This window comes from Amblyomma americanum, chromosome 9 (genome assembly GCF_052857255.1).
Source record: "Amblyomma americanum isolate KBUSLIRL-KWMA chromosome 9, ASM5285725v1, whole genome shotgun sequence".
In the NCBI taxonomy this organism is placed as follows: Eukaryota; Metazoa; Arthropoda; class Arachnida; order Ixodida; family Ixodidae; genus Amblyomma; species Amblyomma americanum.
Genome location: NC_135505.1, coordinates 145,192,389 through 145,206,273, shown reverse-complemented (window position 1 = coordinate 145,206,273; position 13,885 = coordinate 145,192,389). Strand labels below are relative to the sequence as shown.

Genomic DNA, 13,885 nt, shown 5'->3' with positions numbered 1-13,885 from the left:
ATGCGACCGAAGGAAGCACTTTAATTAAAAGAGAGATTTTGCTACGTATCACAAGAATGGACCATTGCCTTCAATATTTCTAAAACAAGATCTTAGAATTTTCCAAGTTTCAAAATTTTTGTACGGGATTGCTGGACATGAAGGTGTCCTCCAGCGCATTCCTTTCTTTTTTTTTGTTTTCGAAGAGAGGGCGCTAGAGAGCAGCTTTCTTCGTTTCTACTCATCTGTGTCTAGAGTGTAGAGGCGCCTTATCCTCCGAATTTCTGGGAACGCTGTGTCTTGTCAGCCTTTTTCTCCGCTCACGCTGCCAGCACTGTTCAGTAACTGTAGCGCAACCAAGACGAGCAGAAGACAGAGGCACACTGGGCTAGCGCTAAACTTCATCTAACTTTATCCACTGGCAGCGCAGCAAATATAAGGAAAAAAACCCGATCACGTGCAGATACAAGTTCACACACATCACTATCAACAGAACCGTTCAAGATATGCCATCTCCGATTTGTATATATTTGTATATACAAATCGGAGATGGCACATCTTGAGCGGTTCTGTTGATAGTGATGTGTGTGAACTTGTATCTGCACGTGATCGGGTTTTTTTCCTTATATTTGCTGCGCTGCCAGTGAATAAAGCTAGATGAAGATTAGCGCTAGCCCTGTGTGCCTCTGTCTTCTGCTCGTCTTGGTTGCGCTACAGTACTTTTGTTACAAAATGCGCCATCTAGGCCAACAAAAAGTTCTTCTAAGCACTGTCGAGGCACGACAGTTAGCGCGCGCGGACGATGTTGACGTTCGTGACGTGCGGTGGGCAGAGTCGCCAGCAGCGGCGCTGACGGAGCCCAGCCTCGTGCTGCCGCCTCGTTGCCGCAGGCATGCACCGCAAGTCTCTCGAGGCGGCCGAGAAGCTCAAGGGACAGGACTGCTGCAGCGACAGCGGGGGCAGCGTGGCCGCGGCGCCCCCCTCGCCCCAGCCCAAGGCGCTGAGCGGTCGCCCCGGTAGGCCTCCCGACGTGGCGGCCAGTCCGCAGGCGTCGACGCCGCCTTCGTCGGCGCCCTCCACCCCGCCTCCCCCTCCTCCTTCGGCGGCCGTGTCGACGACGACAACGAGACCGAGTCCTCCGGCACCCTCGGCCCTCTCCCCGGCCGGTATGATTCGAGGGTTTCGTAAACATCTATTATTCCTCGCTCCTTCTTCGTTTCGCTGCGGGTACTATATATTATAGCTGTGCACGGGCCGCAATTCTGAGCCCGCGCCCAGCCCGGGCCTTACACTACCACAGGCGGCCCGGCCCGGCCCGACGCTAAAGAAACCTGATTTCGCCCGGCCCGGCTCGGCCTTAGGCTGGGTTAAGGCCCGGTCCGGGCCCGGCCCGACCTGCAATAAAGCGACGCCGACACAAAAAGAAACAATATCAGAAAAATCAGCCATTTCCTTTCTTCAAAAACCACTTATTATTATTATCATTTTCATCACGAGCCACCCGGCAACGGCCCGTCGCAAATAATTCTGGATTTTGTGTGCATGTTAAATCAACAGCCTTTATTTTTTTCTGGTTCGCATTAATGTTCAGTGGTCATCAGCACGTTATTGATTTCGTCTTTTGCTATTTTTGCACCTACTCACGCATTTCCAAACCGTTTTGAATCTGCTCTCTATATTCTTTATTAGTTGTTTTTGGTTCCCTAAAGCAGGCGGACTGCTTGGCCGTTGTAATGACTTAGCCTGCACTTCTGTTTTCTTTTTGATGTGAAAGTGTTCCCTGCTCTGTTTTTGCCACAGATCTTTATCTGTTGAGACTGAATCTGACTTGTTTCCCCCTCAAAACCACGCCAACAACATCTGTATGCATTTTATGACAAATTTATTTTAATTTGTTGATTATAAATTACAAAGCCCAAAAGGTCATTAAGCAAATGGTGCAAAATCATGTTACAAGACAAATAAAACAAAATTACAACACGAAATACAAAGCGGAAAATAAGAATAATAGAAAGGAATGTACAGGCTTTGTTAGTAGTTTAGAGCCCAGGAGTGTTTGCTTATGAGACGTGTAGTAGAGATTTTGTAGCATCCGTGGAAGTACTAATATAGGAAAGGAAGAGGACAGTGTTCCTCTTATCTTCGATAGATTTGGAACGCTAGGGATGCATACCGAGATACACAGCATGACTCAGAACAAAATCTCTCTAATTAGGCTCTAAACAAAGAATTCGACTCATAACAACTGAAAACTCAAAGGCCAAACGATATCAGGGCAAGGCACATAAAGCGTAAACAGATCAGACGAGTGCCGTTTTTGCCCCTGTCTCTCATTCTGCGCTTTTAGAGCGAAAAACTCTACTCCTCCCATGCTGAGCCTGAAGGTCATCTGGCTCTTGGATTTGACCTCTAAGGGGAAGCGCGCCGCGTGCGCTAAAACACGCGTGGCAGGTGCTCCGATCTTCATCTTTACCTTCCTCGCCACATTATCAGTGCAAGGTACATAAAACGTAAACAGATAAGACAAGTGCAGCAATATGGTAATATACAAAATAAAAAACAAACAAAGGAAATGCAATACAATTCAATTCAAGCTTTTGTCGTCTTGCGGTGCGTTACCGCTGCCCGTGAGCATTGGTGGTGGCCATCGCAGGCTCCGCGGCGGCTGCGGCGGCCGGAGCTGGGACTGGGGCAGGCCAGGACCTGCGGACACACAGCATCGCCGCGCTCCGGCTGCGGGCGCGGGAGCACAGCGCTCGCCTGCAGCACTCCATCGACGCCCTGTTCGCGTGACCGGGACGACCCAGCAGCACCTGTGCCGCGTCTCTCCCACGGGGCAAGAAAAGAGCCCGCTCACCTGGCGCCATGAGTCAGGCGCCGATTGAATTAGCGCCGCCGACCACCACCACCACGACGCTTAGTGGGGCCTCGACCAGCGCCTGCGGTTCACTTCCGCACCCTCCTCCTCTCTCCTTCTCCTCGCTCTTCCCTCCTCCGCTGGTGGAAAGAGACAGCGATGATACCCTCCCCCCTCCTCTCTTCGCTGGCCGCCCGCTGATTGGATTAGGCGCCGCCGCAGAGCGGCCCGTGTGGCCAGCCGCACTCACCCCGCCGCCGCGCCGCGTCGACGGCGAGTCCATCCGCGGCGCGCCCAAATCGCGTTAGGCCTAACGATGACGGACGACCTCGGCCGGCCGCCGAGTCCATCCGACGGTCGCGCTTCACTTGGCCGCGACGGAGGAGGAAGAGAGTCCCTTTTGTTTCTGCCGAAAGCTGCGCGCCGGTGGTGGTGGCGGTGGTGCTGCCTGCACGACAGCCGGATTCGTGTATATACCGTGCCGGGACGCCTTCGCCCTCCGCCTTGTATGAGCAGGCTGTGACAGTACGCGACGAACAACTCACTGTGTGTGTAATGCCTCCTTCATTTCGTCCTGTTTCGTTGCGGAGTTTCAAGTCCTAATTTTTCTTCTTCCTGTACCTTTCAGCTCCTCTGATGGGCTTCATCAGTTCGGCTCCACAAAGGAGTCCCGCTGAACTTCATTTCTTCCCAGCCCCGAAAGACAGCGTCGGCCTCTGCAGGACCGCCGCGTATTGTGACACAGGCGCCGCCGCGTATTGTGACACAGGCGTCGCCGCGTAAAGCGGACTCGAGGGGACCCTCGGGATCCGAGGGTGCGTTGGGTCCCCCTGCATGCAGCAGCAGGGATGGTCGGGACTCGGGGCGGCGGCCTTTGGCGGGACGTCCCGGGGGAGTGGGAGTCCTCGCGCCATTAGCCGCGCGGGGCGACGCCGGCTGCGCGCGCGGGCTTTCAATTAGCGAGAAACGTTGTTTTCACTCGATGAACTCGAACTCTGATGGATCGTGCCAGACACGCTCGGCTGGCTCGCTCTGGCTGGCTTCCCGACGCCGAGGCACGTCCGCTGTGGAGCAGCGTCCACTGTCCTCTTCTTCCACTTTAGGCCTGCCATTTTTTCCATTCTTTTCCTTATAAAAAAAAAAACAGGGAAGGCATTTTGACCACTATAGGCCCTCCTGAGACCCAGCGCGCAAATTTTGTCTCGATTCGGTAAATACACTTACGATATATTAATTTAGGTTCCAAAATATCATTCGTATATCTTTTACCGCGTTTCGAACACTTGTCTACGTGCTTGAAAATGTCCTCGAAAAACACAATTTTTCCGATGCTTAGGGGAAAAGTAGACTCCCATCTCCCCGCTAATGTGTGCGGCAATTAAGCACATAGAAGTGCTTTAACTCCTGTTGGGATGCACATTTTCCCTTATAAAAAGGGTCTATAGACAGTATATAGACAGCCTATTGCCTTCCTATAGATATTTTTTTTTGTCTACTCATAGCCTATAGACTGTCCATAGATAAAAATCTATTAAAAGTGTATGGCCATACATCTATAGGCTGTCTATACGATTTGTCTTGCCTATAGACTGTTCTCTAGGGTTCGTGTATACAATCTATAGACTTAATAGACAGAAGTCTGTGGACAGTCTGTGGACTGTCTAAAGAAGTTTTTGTAAGGGTTCGCTTGATTTTTTTTTTTACTTCCACCTTTCTGAGACCTCGTGAAGAGGAGAGGAAGGAAAATTTAGCCGTACTCGCTAGATGGCAGCACAGGTTGTAAAAGTATATGAAAAAGAGTTTTTAACGCCACTGAGCCTCCTTCAGTTGCTGCCGCACCAGTGATTCCTTTGTCCTATAAATCTGAACAAATTCTCTGCAGCTGGGTCTTAGGAGGACGCCGCCACAACGATATTAGTTTCACTTTTCCCTTACTTGCATAACCTGCTATTCACCCATTGATCTTAGTGGGGGAAACTTAATTCCCACGGTGTGCTACGAATACTTAAAAGCACCGTCATTCACTACCAAAAATTCCGCGCTTAACGTCTATAACGTCTAAGAAAGTTTAGCCTACCGTGACGTCACGACGTGCCTGCAGACTGACCCAGCTTCTCTTCCTCACAACTGACTGGCACTAAGTGGAAGCTACACTTACTCAATTGGAGCAAGTGAACCAGAAGCGAAATTCTCAAAGCTAGGCCTGCTAGAAAGAGCCGACATCAGCCAGCATCGCCACTATCATCCTTCGGCTATTGCCTAGTGACGTGCTAACGGGGAAGTCGGCTCGCGAGCGACGTGCTTCGAGAGTTCGAGCCTCCATATGTGCTGACGTCATCCGCTATTTTCAATCCACAATAGCAAAAGCGGGAGAAACACTAAAGACGTCACGTGTGCATACAGAGATCGTCATGTGTTGATGCCATCAGAAGCAACACGTTAAAGAAAGGTCAGCCTCTGAATTTGACAGTATTCCCTTCTGGTCGCGATTAGCATCCAGTAAAACTACCTATATGTGCATTGCCAGAAAAAGGAACTGAATGCATGGTATGCTGACATCTAAATTGCTTCAACATTCCTTCGATAGATAAGGCGCCTGTATACGCGTATTTGTACCACGGGTCAAACAGAAGCCCAAGGAAAAAACACTGTTATACATATGTTACCTTCTCTTTAAAAACTTTAAGTAGATATCGTCGGCGCAGAGACCAAATGCTACAACGCCTGAGGAGGCCACAGTCCTTCTACACCTCGGTGTATCGGAGTTCCACGTGACCGCTTGGAGGAGGCACATTGACTTAAATGTTTGATAATCACAGCTGACGTCTTTGTTCCGACCCGCCGAAAATATCCATGAAGGACATCTCGTCCTTGCATGGAAGACTGTGAAGAGGTATCGTAAATATTCTTGCATGCTCCAACGAAGCTTCAGAGAGGCAGCGCAAGCTGCAGTCGTATGAAACGCGTATGATCAGTGAGCGAGTTGGTGTCGTTACACAGCAGATGGACAGTGGAAAAGAAAACACAGATACAGAAGAACAGTGTACAAGCACTGAATAAACGCGTCATCGAACGAGTAGGTCTACAGAGCACGTTCTGCTGCTGGTCAGTGCATGCACTCTCACTTCGGTCATTCCGACGTCGCTTAAGCCTGTTTCACATGCAAGCGAAAACGCTAGCGATTCCTACCGCCGCGGCGCAAAAACCTGTTTAGAATCGTCGCGGCGGCTTGAGCGACGAGGTTTTAACAGGCTGGAAATTGTTCGCTACGCTTCGCTACGCTTCGCCGCTCAATCGCTCAACTCGCTCAGTCGCTGGCATGTGAACCAGTCGGTTTGCTCTCGAAGCAGACGAATTAAAGTGAAAAGAAAGTTGGAAATAGCAGAAGCGACTCCTTCCGATTTCCTCAACGTCCGTCGCCTGTGTTCCACTTCCATGACGGTTCCTCCAATGACCAGTGGTACGGTTCGGTACACGAAGCACCGACGTTGCATTTCCGTCTGCTAAACCGGCTCGCCGAACGAAGCAGCGGCTACAGGCTTGAAGCAGACGACGCCATCTGCCGGTCGGGGCCGCCGTGACTGTGCTCCGAGACTTGACGACCCGGTGAACCGCTGTGCGCGGACTGCGGCTGTGTTGGAAAGGACTGGTGGTGGACTGCGAGGCTCGTGGACTGCCGACCCTCCACATCGATGCTCACTGAACTCCGGTGTCTACTCTGGCTTCGCCGTCGCCGCGTGTGAAGCGCGTGGCAACCCTAATTCCCTAGCTGTTGTCTCGCGTGTTTGTGCGTGCTTGTGTGTACGTGTGCGTGCGTGGATGGGTGGGAAGGGGGTGAGTGTGAAGGAAAAAGCGCAAGATCCGCCCTGCCTCTGTGTCTGTTTACTTCGCTGTCGGCTCGGCCTGCACAGCTTTGGTGCAGCGGGTTCAGGAGCCGCTGCGACTGCGGCCTCTTTGAGTGCTTACTTTCACCTACATATAGTTGCGGAACGACTGTTTACGATCTCTTTCTGTCTAACCTGTTTTCAGTTTTAGTGGTCGTGGCCTAACTTAGACGTTAAACTCTCACTAAAATACCGCAACTCTTTAGGAATGGAGAGCAGATGACTTTATATCGTTTATATTTAACAAGGTGCCACAGATATATTTTTAATGCTGCAGGTACAGACAGAAGCGAAGAGAGCTCGCTATTGCCTTTCATGGCTTTTTACTTATTGCTTAATTGAAATTTCCACGTATGTCATGTGCGTGCTGGCAGCAATCGCTTGCATGGTTTTCCCATGGACACACGATGTTTCTTGGTTACTGCTAAGACATGCTTGATTCCCCTGAAAACAAAATAGCGTGTTCCGTTTAACTGTGTCCGCGCGTGTACATCGCCGCAGTAGCGTATGCCTAGGCATCGAAGGAGGAACAGGTTAGATGATGAAGAGAAGGACACGTCAACGGCTTCACTCGGGATGCCGCAATGGCTCCAGCGGCTGACAACTATATAGCCTGGATCCCAGCTACGACGCTGGTCCCTGACTAACTGAAATGACGTCAGTTGCTGGCTCTGCCTTTCCACCTGTATTAGGCGGTGCAAGGTATACCGGGTGTCACAGCTAAAAGTAACCAATATTTAAAAAGGATGGAGTGTCCTAACCGAATGAAACCGGCTGAGTGCTCTTGAGATTCGTATGGCCAGGTCATCAGTATTTTTTCGCTCCGAAAAATCGATTTCTAAATACTAATTAGCTAAATCTTTAATAACAAGTTTCGATGCGAAAATTGTAGATCACTTTTAAAAATGGCCGGAAGAAATGTTTGCACCAAGATACCATTTACTTAGTATTTTTGCCTGCCTTAAAAGAAGGCGCGTAAAATAGAACAGCTACCAAGTGACGCTGGTATTACACAAGCATCCCAAGACGCGACTCAGAGTACGACAACCGCTCTTCTGGGGAGCGCTGTGCCCGACGGGGTTTTGCGCGTGCATTGGGCGAGAGATATGAGCCAGCAGCTGTCACATAGTAGCTGCTGTATTTCGCGAGCTTTATATTGAAGTCGGTAAATAAACCTGCGTGAATGTTACCTTGGTGCTAGCATTTCAGCCAGATATTTTTCAAGACGATCTATAACTCCTGAATTGGCATTTCATTTAACAAGTTAGCTAATTAGTGCGTGCTAATCAATTAGTTTTGGACATCGAAAAAGATTCCGCACGCTGGAACACACGACTCTGAACACCAGTCAGTCGGTTTGACTCGGCTAAGACACCCCGTCTTTTTTTAAAAGCTTCGTTATTATTTTTTTTCTGAAGTGGGGCACCCAGTATGCCACTGGGCTGCAGCTCGTTTAGAGAAGATGGCACTATCACGAATTTCAGATGGGATTCTGGTGGGATGGCGATTAAAAGGTCGAAACAGATGTGAAGACGTCAGCGAACTAGGCGCTGCAAACAAGCGAACCAACTTGTAAAGACTGCGCACAAATTGCGGTATACCGTTAATTTCTCCCAACGGCGATGACGATTAGTGATATTTTTTTTGGAAGAGGTATGCATCGACGAACTTAGCAGTGCCTGCCAGATATGCTGCGTCATAGCCCTTGTGAATCTTCTTGCGCCCCAAGTTTCTTACATACTCATTGGTCCAAAACTCGAATGTTAGCCAATTCTATCAGGGCTGATCAAAACAAATACAAAAAAAAACATTTGCAGGGTACTAAAAGGGGTTCACTAAGTGGCTCATATGGTGAACACCTCGATTTGTAAATTTCGGAAGAAGACTGCAAGGCGTGCACGGATTCTGATGCGGAGTTACGTAATTGGAATGGTTAGAATGTTCTGCCTATAGTCAGATACAACATAAGTTTGCTATGAAGCTTCTCCTACATTCATGACCACCGCACAGAATTTCTCCGCCTCTGCCGTGTGACCTAAACAACAAGCATACCACAATACGACGATATGAGCTCAAGAATTTTGATGCCTCTGGCTTGTTTGATGGGAACATTGAAAATAAGGTTTCGTTTACTGTTGCATAGTTACAAGATAGTTACCAAACATAGTTACGATAGTCACACATAGTTATCAATAGCTGTTTTCTTAAATTGTATTAGTCACCCTAGTTGCATCTACACACCCTGTTATTCTAAAACCACTGCTGGTGTCGCTCAGGGGGAGGCATTAGCGTTACTCTGTATCGTTATTGAGAAATTGCGCACAAAGACCCGTGCGCTTATTTTCATGCAGAGAAATTACAATTAACGGGAACACAGTGAGCTACAGAAAGAAAAAGGACACAAGTTTCGTTAAGAGACAAAAAGAACAGCATGTATAACAAGACAAACACGAGTAACGACATCCTGGCTGGAACCAAGAGGAATTAATGAACCTGGACGTATAGGTAAGCGGTAGCTGGCGGTCTCAAAGGTGTACACCGAGAGAATGGTAGAGCGGCCGGAGGACCTATTTACAAAGAGTCACTTGAACAGCAGCGACTTCCGTACAGCACATGACGGCAGCGCCGGAGGCGGCAGCGGCGACAAGCGGAACCAAAAAAACTTGGCTGTAGTTGCGTAGTGAAGGCATAACCATATATAAGTTGTGCTTCAATTTGCCAGCAGACATTCTTTTCAGCAATAACACAGTTCTCGTTTATTTTCTTTTGGTACGTAAATGTCACTAAAATGTTTAGTCAACACTTCAGGTGCCACTTGTGCCAGTACAGCATAAAAGGTAGGGAGATAGCGTTAGGAGGCTTGATAAAATATGGTGGGCGCGGTAGACACGTATTTGAAGGCCACTGAGAGAAGCTTTTGTTATGCTGCTGATGATGAGAAGGACAGTGCTTGTCTTATCCGCTCTCCATGCATCGTCTACTGCGTTGCTATGCTCATCTATGAGAACTTTATAGTTCATCACATTGTGACCCAGACGTGATCAGTTTTCTTGGAAGACCTTCGCTGTTTCGTGCGCGCTCGAGGGGCTACGAATAAGCACAGAGTGGTTCTGTTTCAAGTTCTCTGACCTGTTCAGCGCTGAATCAGTACCACGGCTTCGTGGTTTCGAGAGGACACGTCGCTGCAAGCGGCGTTTTGTCAAAAAAAGTTTGAACCTTCGAGTTTACTACTACCACCTGGTGTGCGAAACCAGAACTATACTGCTCTCGCTGCCCACGTGTAAGCAACGCGCGCGCGGTCCCAGAAGTGTGAATGCGTTAGCCTGGCCGTCAGCTTAATTCGCACGCCGACAAGCATTCAACTGGTCAAGCACACTCCGCAAAAGTCACACTGGCGCCGGGCCTTACGAGAATAGGCGGTGCGGCCCTTTAGTTGCTCTGACGGATCAGCGATAAGTTCCGCCGTCAACAACGTTAAATCCGCGTCGTGCGGTAGAAGCCCATTTGTGGCCCTATTTTTGACTTCTCCAGGTGGGGTCAAAGACCCATTTTCAAAGCATCCCACCCTAAATAAGCCGAGCACCAGACCAGGGGAAAGCTTGTACCCATTGTATCACCGGTGGGTACCCGGCGGCACTGGGGATCGAGCCCCGCACCTCCCGCATGCGAGCCGGATGCTCAACCACTCGGCCACCACTGCCGAGTGACGATGCAGGCGCCTCAGTCTCCGTTCGGTTACTTGTTGCAGGTTTTGTGCCTCTTTGCCACGTGATGCACTCAGATCGAACTATCACTGATGCAAGCTGTCACTGAGGGTAGGCAGTTTTCGGCCTCGGACAACGTATTCCTGTTCGCGGAATCAGCACCGTTCATCGATGCTGCCTCGACTTTTCTAATCGGCAACAAATCAACGCCATCGACAGATGCATCAGCCATGCACTATTTAAAGAACTGGCAGGCGGTGCGGCCGTTCAGTGGGAGTGGCAGTACAGTGATGATGCAGGCGCCTCAATCCCCGTTCTGTTACTTGGTGCAGGTGGGTTCTGGTCTACCCCTTCATTGTTAGAAGTCGGACAATGTTTGTTTGCTGTTGCTTCCATATGCCCACGAGTTCTGTTTTCCTTGTCTTCGGAATGTATTCACGTTGTCAGGCTGCTGTCTTTGTCTGGCGAAGCGACTTGAGCTTGTTAAATGCCTGCACACGAAAATGAAAGCTAGGCATGACCTGGTAATGGCCTGATTAAGCGAGTTAAATGATGCTCAGGCTTTACTATATCAGCAAGTCGCCGACATAGACAGCAGGTTTGGCTTAGTTGAAAATAACTGTCAGTCCCGTGTCGCAGAAGGCGAAAACCGAAGCCAAGAAATGACAGCCGTTGCGAAGCGGCTGGACGAACTTGAAGACCGCTCTCGCCGCGAGGACCTAATATTCCACGGCATCTCTGATAATCCTTCGAAAACTTGCGCCGAATCTGAAGGACAAATTTGCACCGCTGTACACTAAATTGAGTAGCAGTGCTGACCGCGTAGCTCATGCTCAAAGGATGAGAAAATTTGCGCCTGGGAAGTGCAGACCCATTATCGTGAAGTTTTCGGCATCGAAGTTTCGTGACGCCATATATTATTTTCAAATCTAAAATTCAAGGCATCTAAAGTATCTGTATATGAAGATTTTTATAGGGCAACAAGGGAGCTGATTTTAGACACTCCAGTGGGCAACTATTTTCAGTACAGTACAACAAGCTGTACATAAGTACAAAAAATGTTACGTTTACTCTGCAGTTACCGACAGCGTCCGAAACGCGGATGATAATACTGATCATTCTGTGCTCGCTGGAGCTGACTTTCCTTTATCCAAACAACTATAGTGCTCCGCGAAATCCCGGTCATGGCGGTTTATCTTTTTTTTATTTTCTAACGTCAGAAATGTCCTCAACAAGCGCGATGCTTTGTCGTCTGTCTGTGACGACTGCGTGGCAGTTGTTATCATGCTGACCGAAACCCGGCTGTCAGCAAAGACTGCGGATTCGGAATTGTTTGATTGCGACAAGAACTACAGAACAACAGGCTTCGTACGTATCATCTAGCATTGACCGCCGCTTTAAGATCGCCTTTCACTGCTGCCGTAACAATGTTTTCTTCATCTCTGCCAAAAACTTGCTCTAAGTTGAACTGCCTTGAACTACCTCCGCCATATTGCCTCAATTGTGGATGCACCATCCTTCAAGTCTGCACTCATCGACCACCTTTTGCAATAGCACCATTACTATTTAACAAATATGGATGTTGCACTTTTATATGTGTTTAGTTTTTTTTTTTTTTTGCTTTGTACCCACACCCTCTGCAGCACCCTTCGGGCCCTGAGGGTATCGAAGTAAATAAGCACTCGCGGATTCGACAAGCGTCCAATTTAAAATTCAGCGCTTACTTAAGATCCACGCGATTGAAATCAGGGTGATCTTAATATGTTTCTTGTTAATATCAGCCGTCATGGTATCAATTAGAATCATGCGATACGAAAAATCGTTGTTGCCATATTAGTACGCCCTGTATTTGGACTGCAGAGAATCGGTAGGCTATCAAGAGGCGTTACCGCAATGGCTGCCACCACGGCTAGCAGAAATGCGGAGAAGACACGCATAGGAGAGTGGCCGCAGGTTCGTCATCAAGGTTGTGCATCCGGAACCGGTACTCGAGCGGTTTCTGCGAAGGCGCGCCAGGCGACCACGGTGCCTTACCGTGCGCTGTGCTTCGCGTGTCGAAACGACCGGCGCGCAAACACGGGGTGCCGACAGTGCCGCAGAGACGGCCACTCATCCTGGCAGGCGCCGCCCGCTCAATCGTCGCAGTGCGCACCCCCACCGCTAGGTGGCCTCCCATCCCGTCAACTCTGCTAGGCCTAAAGTCTTTCTTATCTCCCTCGTCTGCCTTCTCGCGAGCCCTAAGTGCCTTCCTATTGAAAACAAAGGCGCAGCGCCGCCGCCTCACTCGTCAGTGCGCTGCGGTTGTTCGTTTATTGGCCGCGTGTTTGCTTTTTACTGAAGGACGCACTTGAGAGCATTGGCTTTTCGCGTGCGCTTAAGGCGAGTCTTGAGAGCTGCGTGAAGTTCTCGAGTGGCCGTTCGGGAAATCGAAAGCGGCGGCTTCGTCACTGCCACTGGCCGCCCGTCCACTCTGCTTCAGGGGGGGGGGGGGGGGGGGGGGGGGGGGGGGACTTGATTTATTTTTTCCTCTCGCTTTAGAGTGACCACCGAGTGGAAGATGCTTGGCCGATGTTGAGCGCGAGCAGCGAACAGCAGGCAGTCAGTGTGAAAGCGCAGTCGGCCGCTATGTCCGCAAGTCGAGTCGGAGGTCTGGCTGTAGGTGGAGTCTCACGAGGCCGAACTTTACGCTACATGCGAAGGTTTCGGCCATATGCCAAACGTTTCAGGAAAAGACGAAAAACCGAACAAACATTTCTGTACAGCCCGCGCAGCGCACAAATGATGTATTCAAGGTAACAATTGGTTTATGCTTTATGGCCATTTAACGTCCCAAAGCGAGTCACAGGCTATGAGGGACGCCGCAGTGAAGGGCTCCGGAAATTTCGACCAGCTGGGGTTCTTTAACGTGCACTGACATCGCACAGTGCACGGGCCTCTAGAATTTCGCCTCCATCAAAATTCGACCGCCGCGGCCGGGCCGGGATCGAACCCGCGTCTTTCGGGCCAGCAGCCGAACGCCATAACCACTGAGCCACCGCGGCGGATCGGCTAAAACGGCTTCTGGGAAACAAGGTTCAGCGTTGCGGTCAATATGCGCGTTTTCCACAAGCTATGAAGTCCAGTGAGAGGGGAAAAAAAACGTCACAGGGTTCGTAATCAGGTTGAGTGGCCACAACGTAATGTACACTGTAAGAATTTAAAACGAAGTCCTCCTCCTTGCACCAAAATGTTCCTATAAATTACGCATCCAAGCATGTTACGCATGTTAAACGTGGCTCCATAGGAAGAACATTTTTGTATACCTTCTGTTCCTGAAACCATTGAACACTATCTTATCAACTGCGAGGATGCGAGTTTATATGCTACAAATGACGATAAAGAAGGATGGACTGTGCCGCAGGGCAACGGTGACATGCGTGGTTAAGTGTGCACTCACCCGTTGTCAGAAATATTCTATATTC

At 49.6% G+C, this 13,885-nt stretch overlaps 1 pseudogene across 1 annotated transcript in view; it reads left to right on the top strand.

The window, feature by feature from the left end:
• Positions 1 to 2,889, top strand: part of LOC144105703 (uncharacterized) — a 55,197-nt pseudogene extending 52,308 nt beyond the window's left edge. Inside the window, exons 5-6 of the transcript XR_013308863.1 lie at positions 870 to 1,145; positions 2,633 to 2,889. The product of XR_013308863.1 is annotated as an uncharacterized LOC144105703 (transcript). The remainder of the gene's footprint in view (positions 1 to 869; positions 1,146 to 2,632) is intronic.
• Positions 2,890 to 13,885: the final 10,996 nt, after the last annotated feature.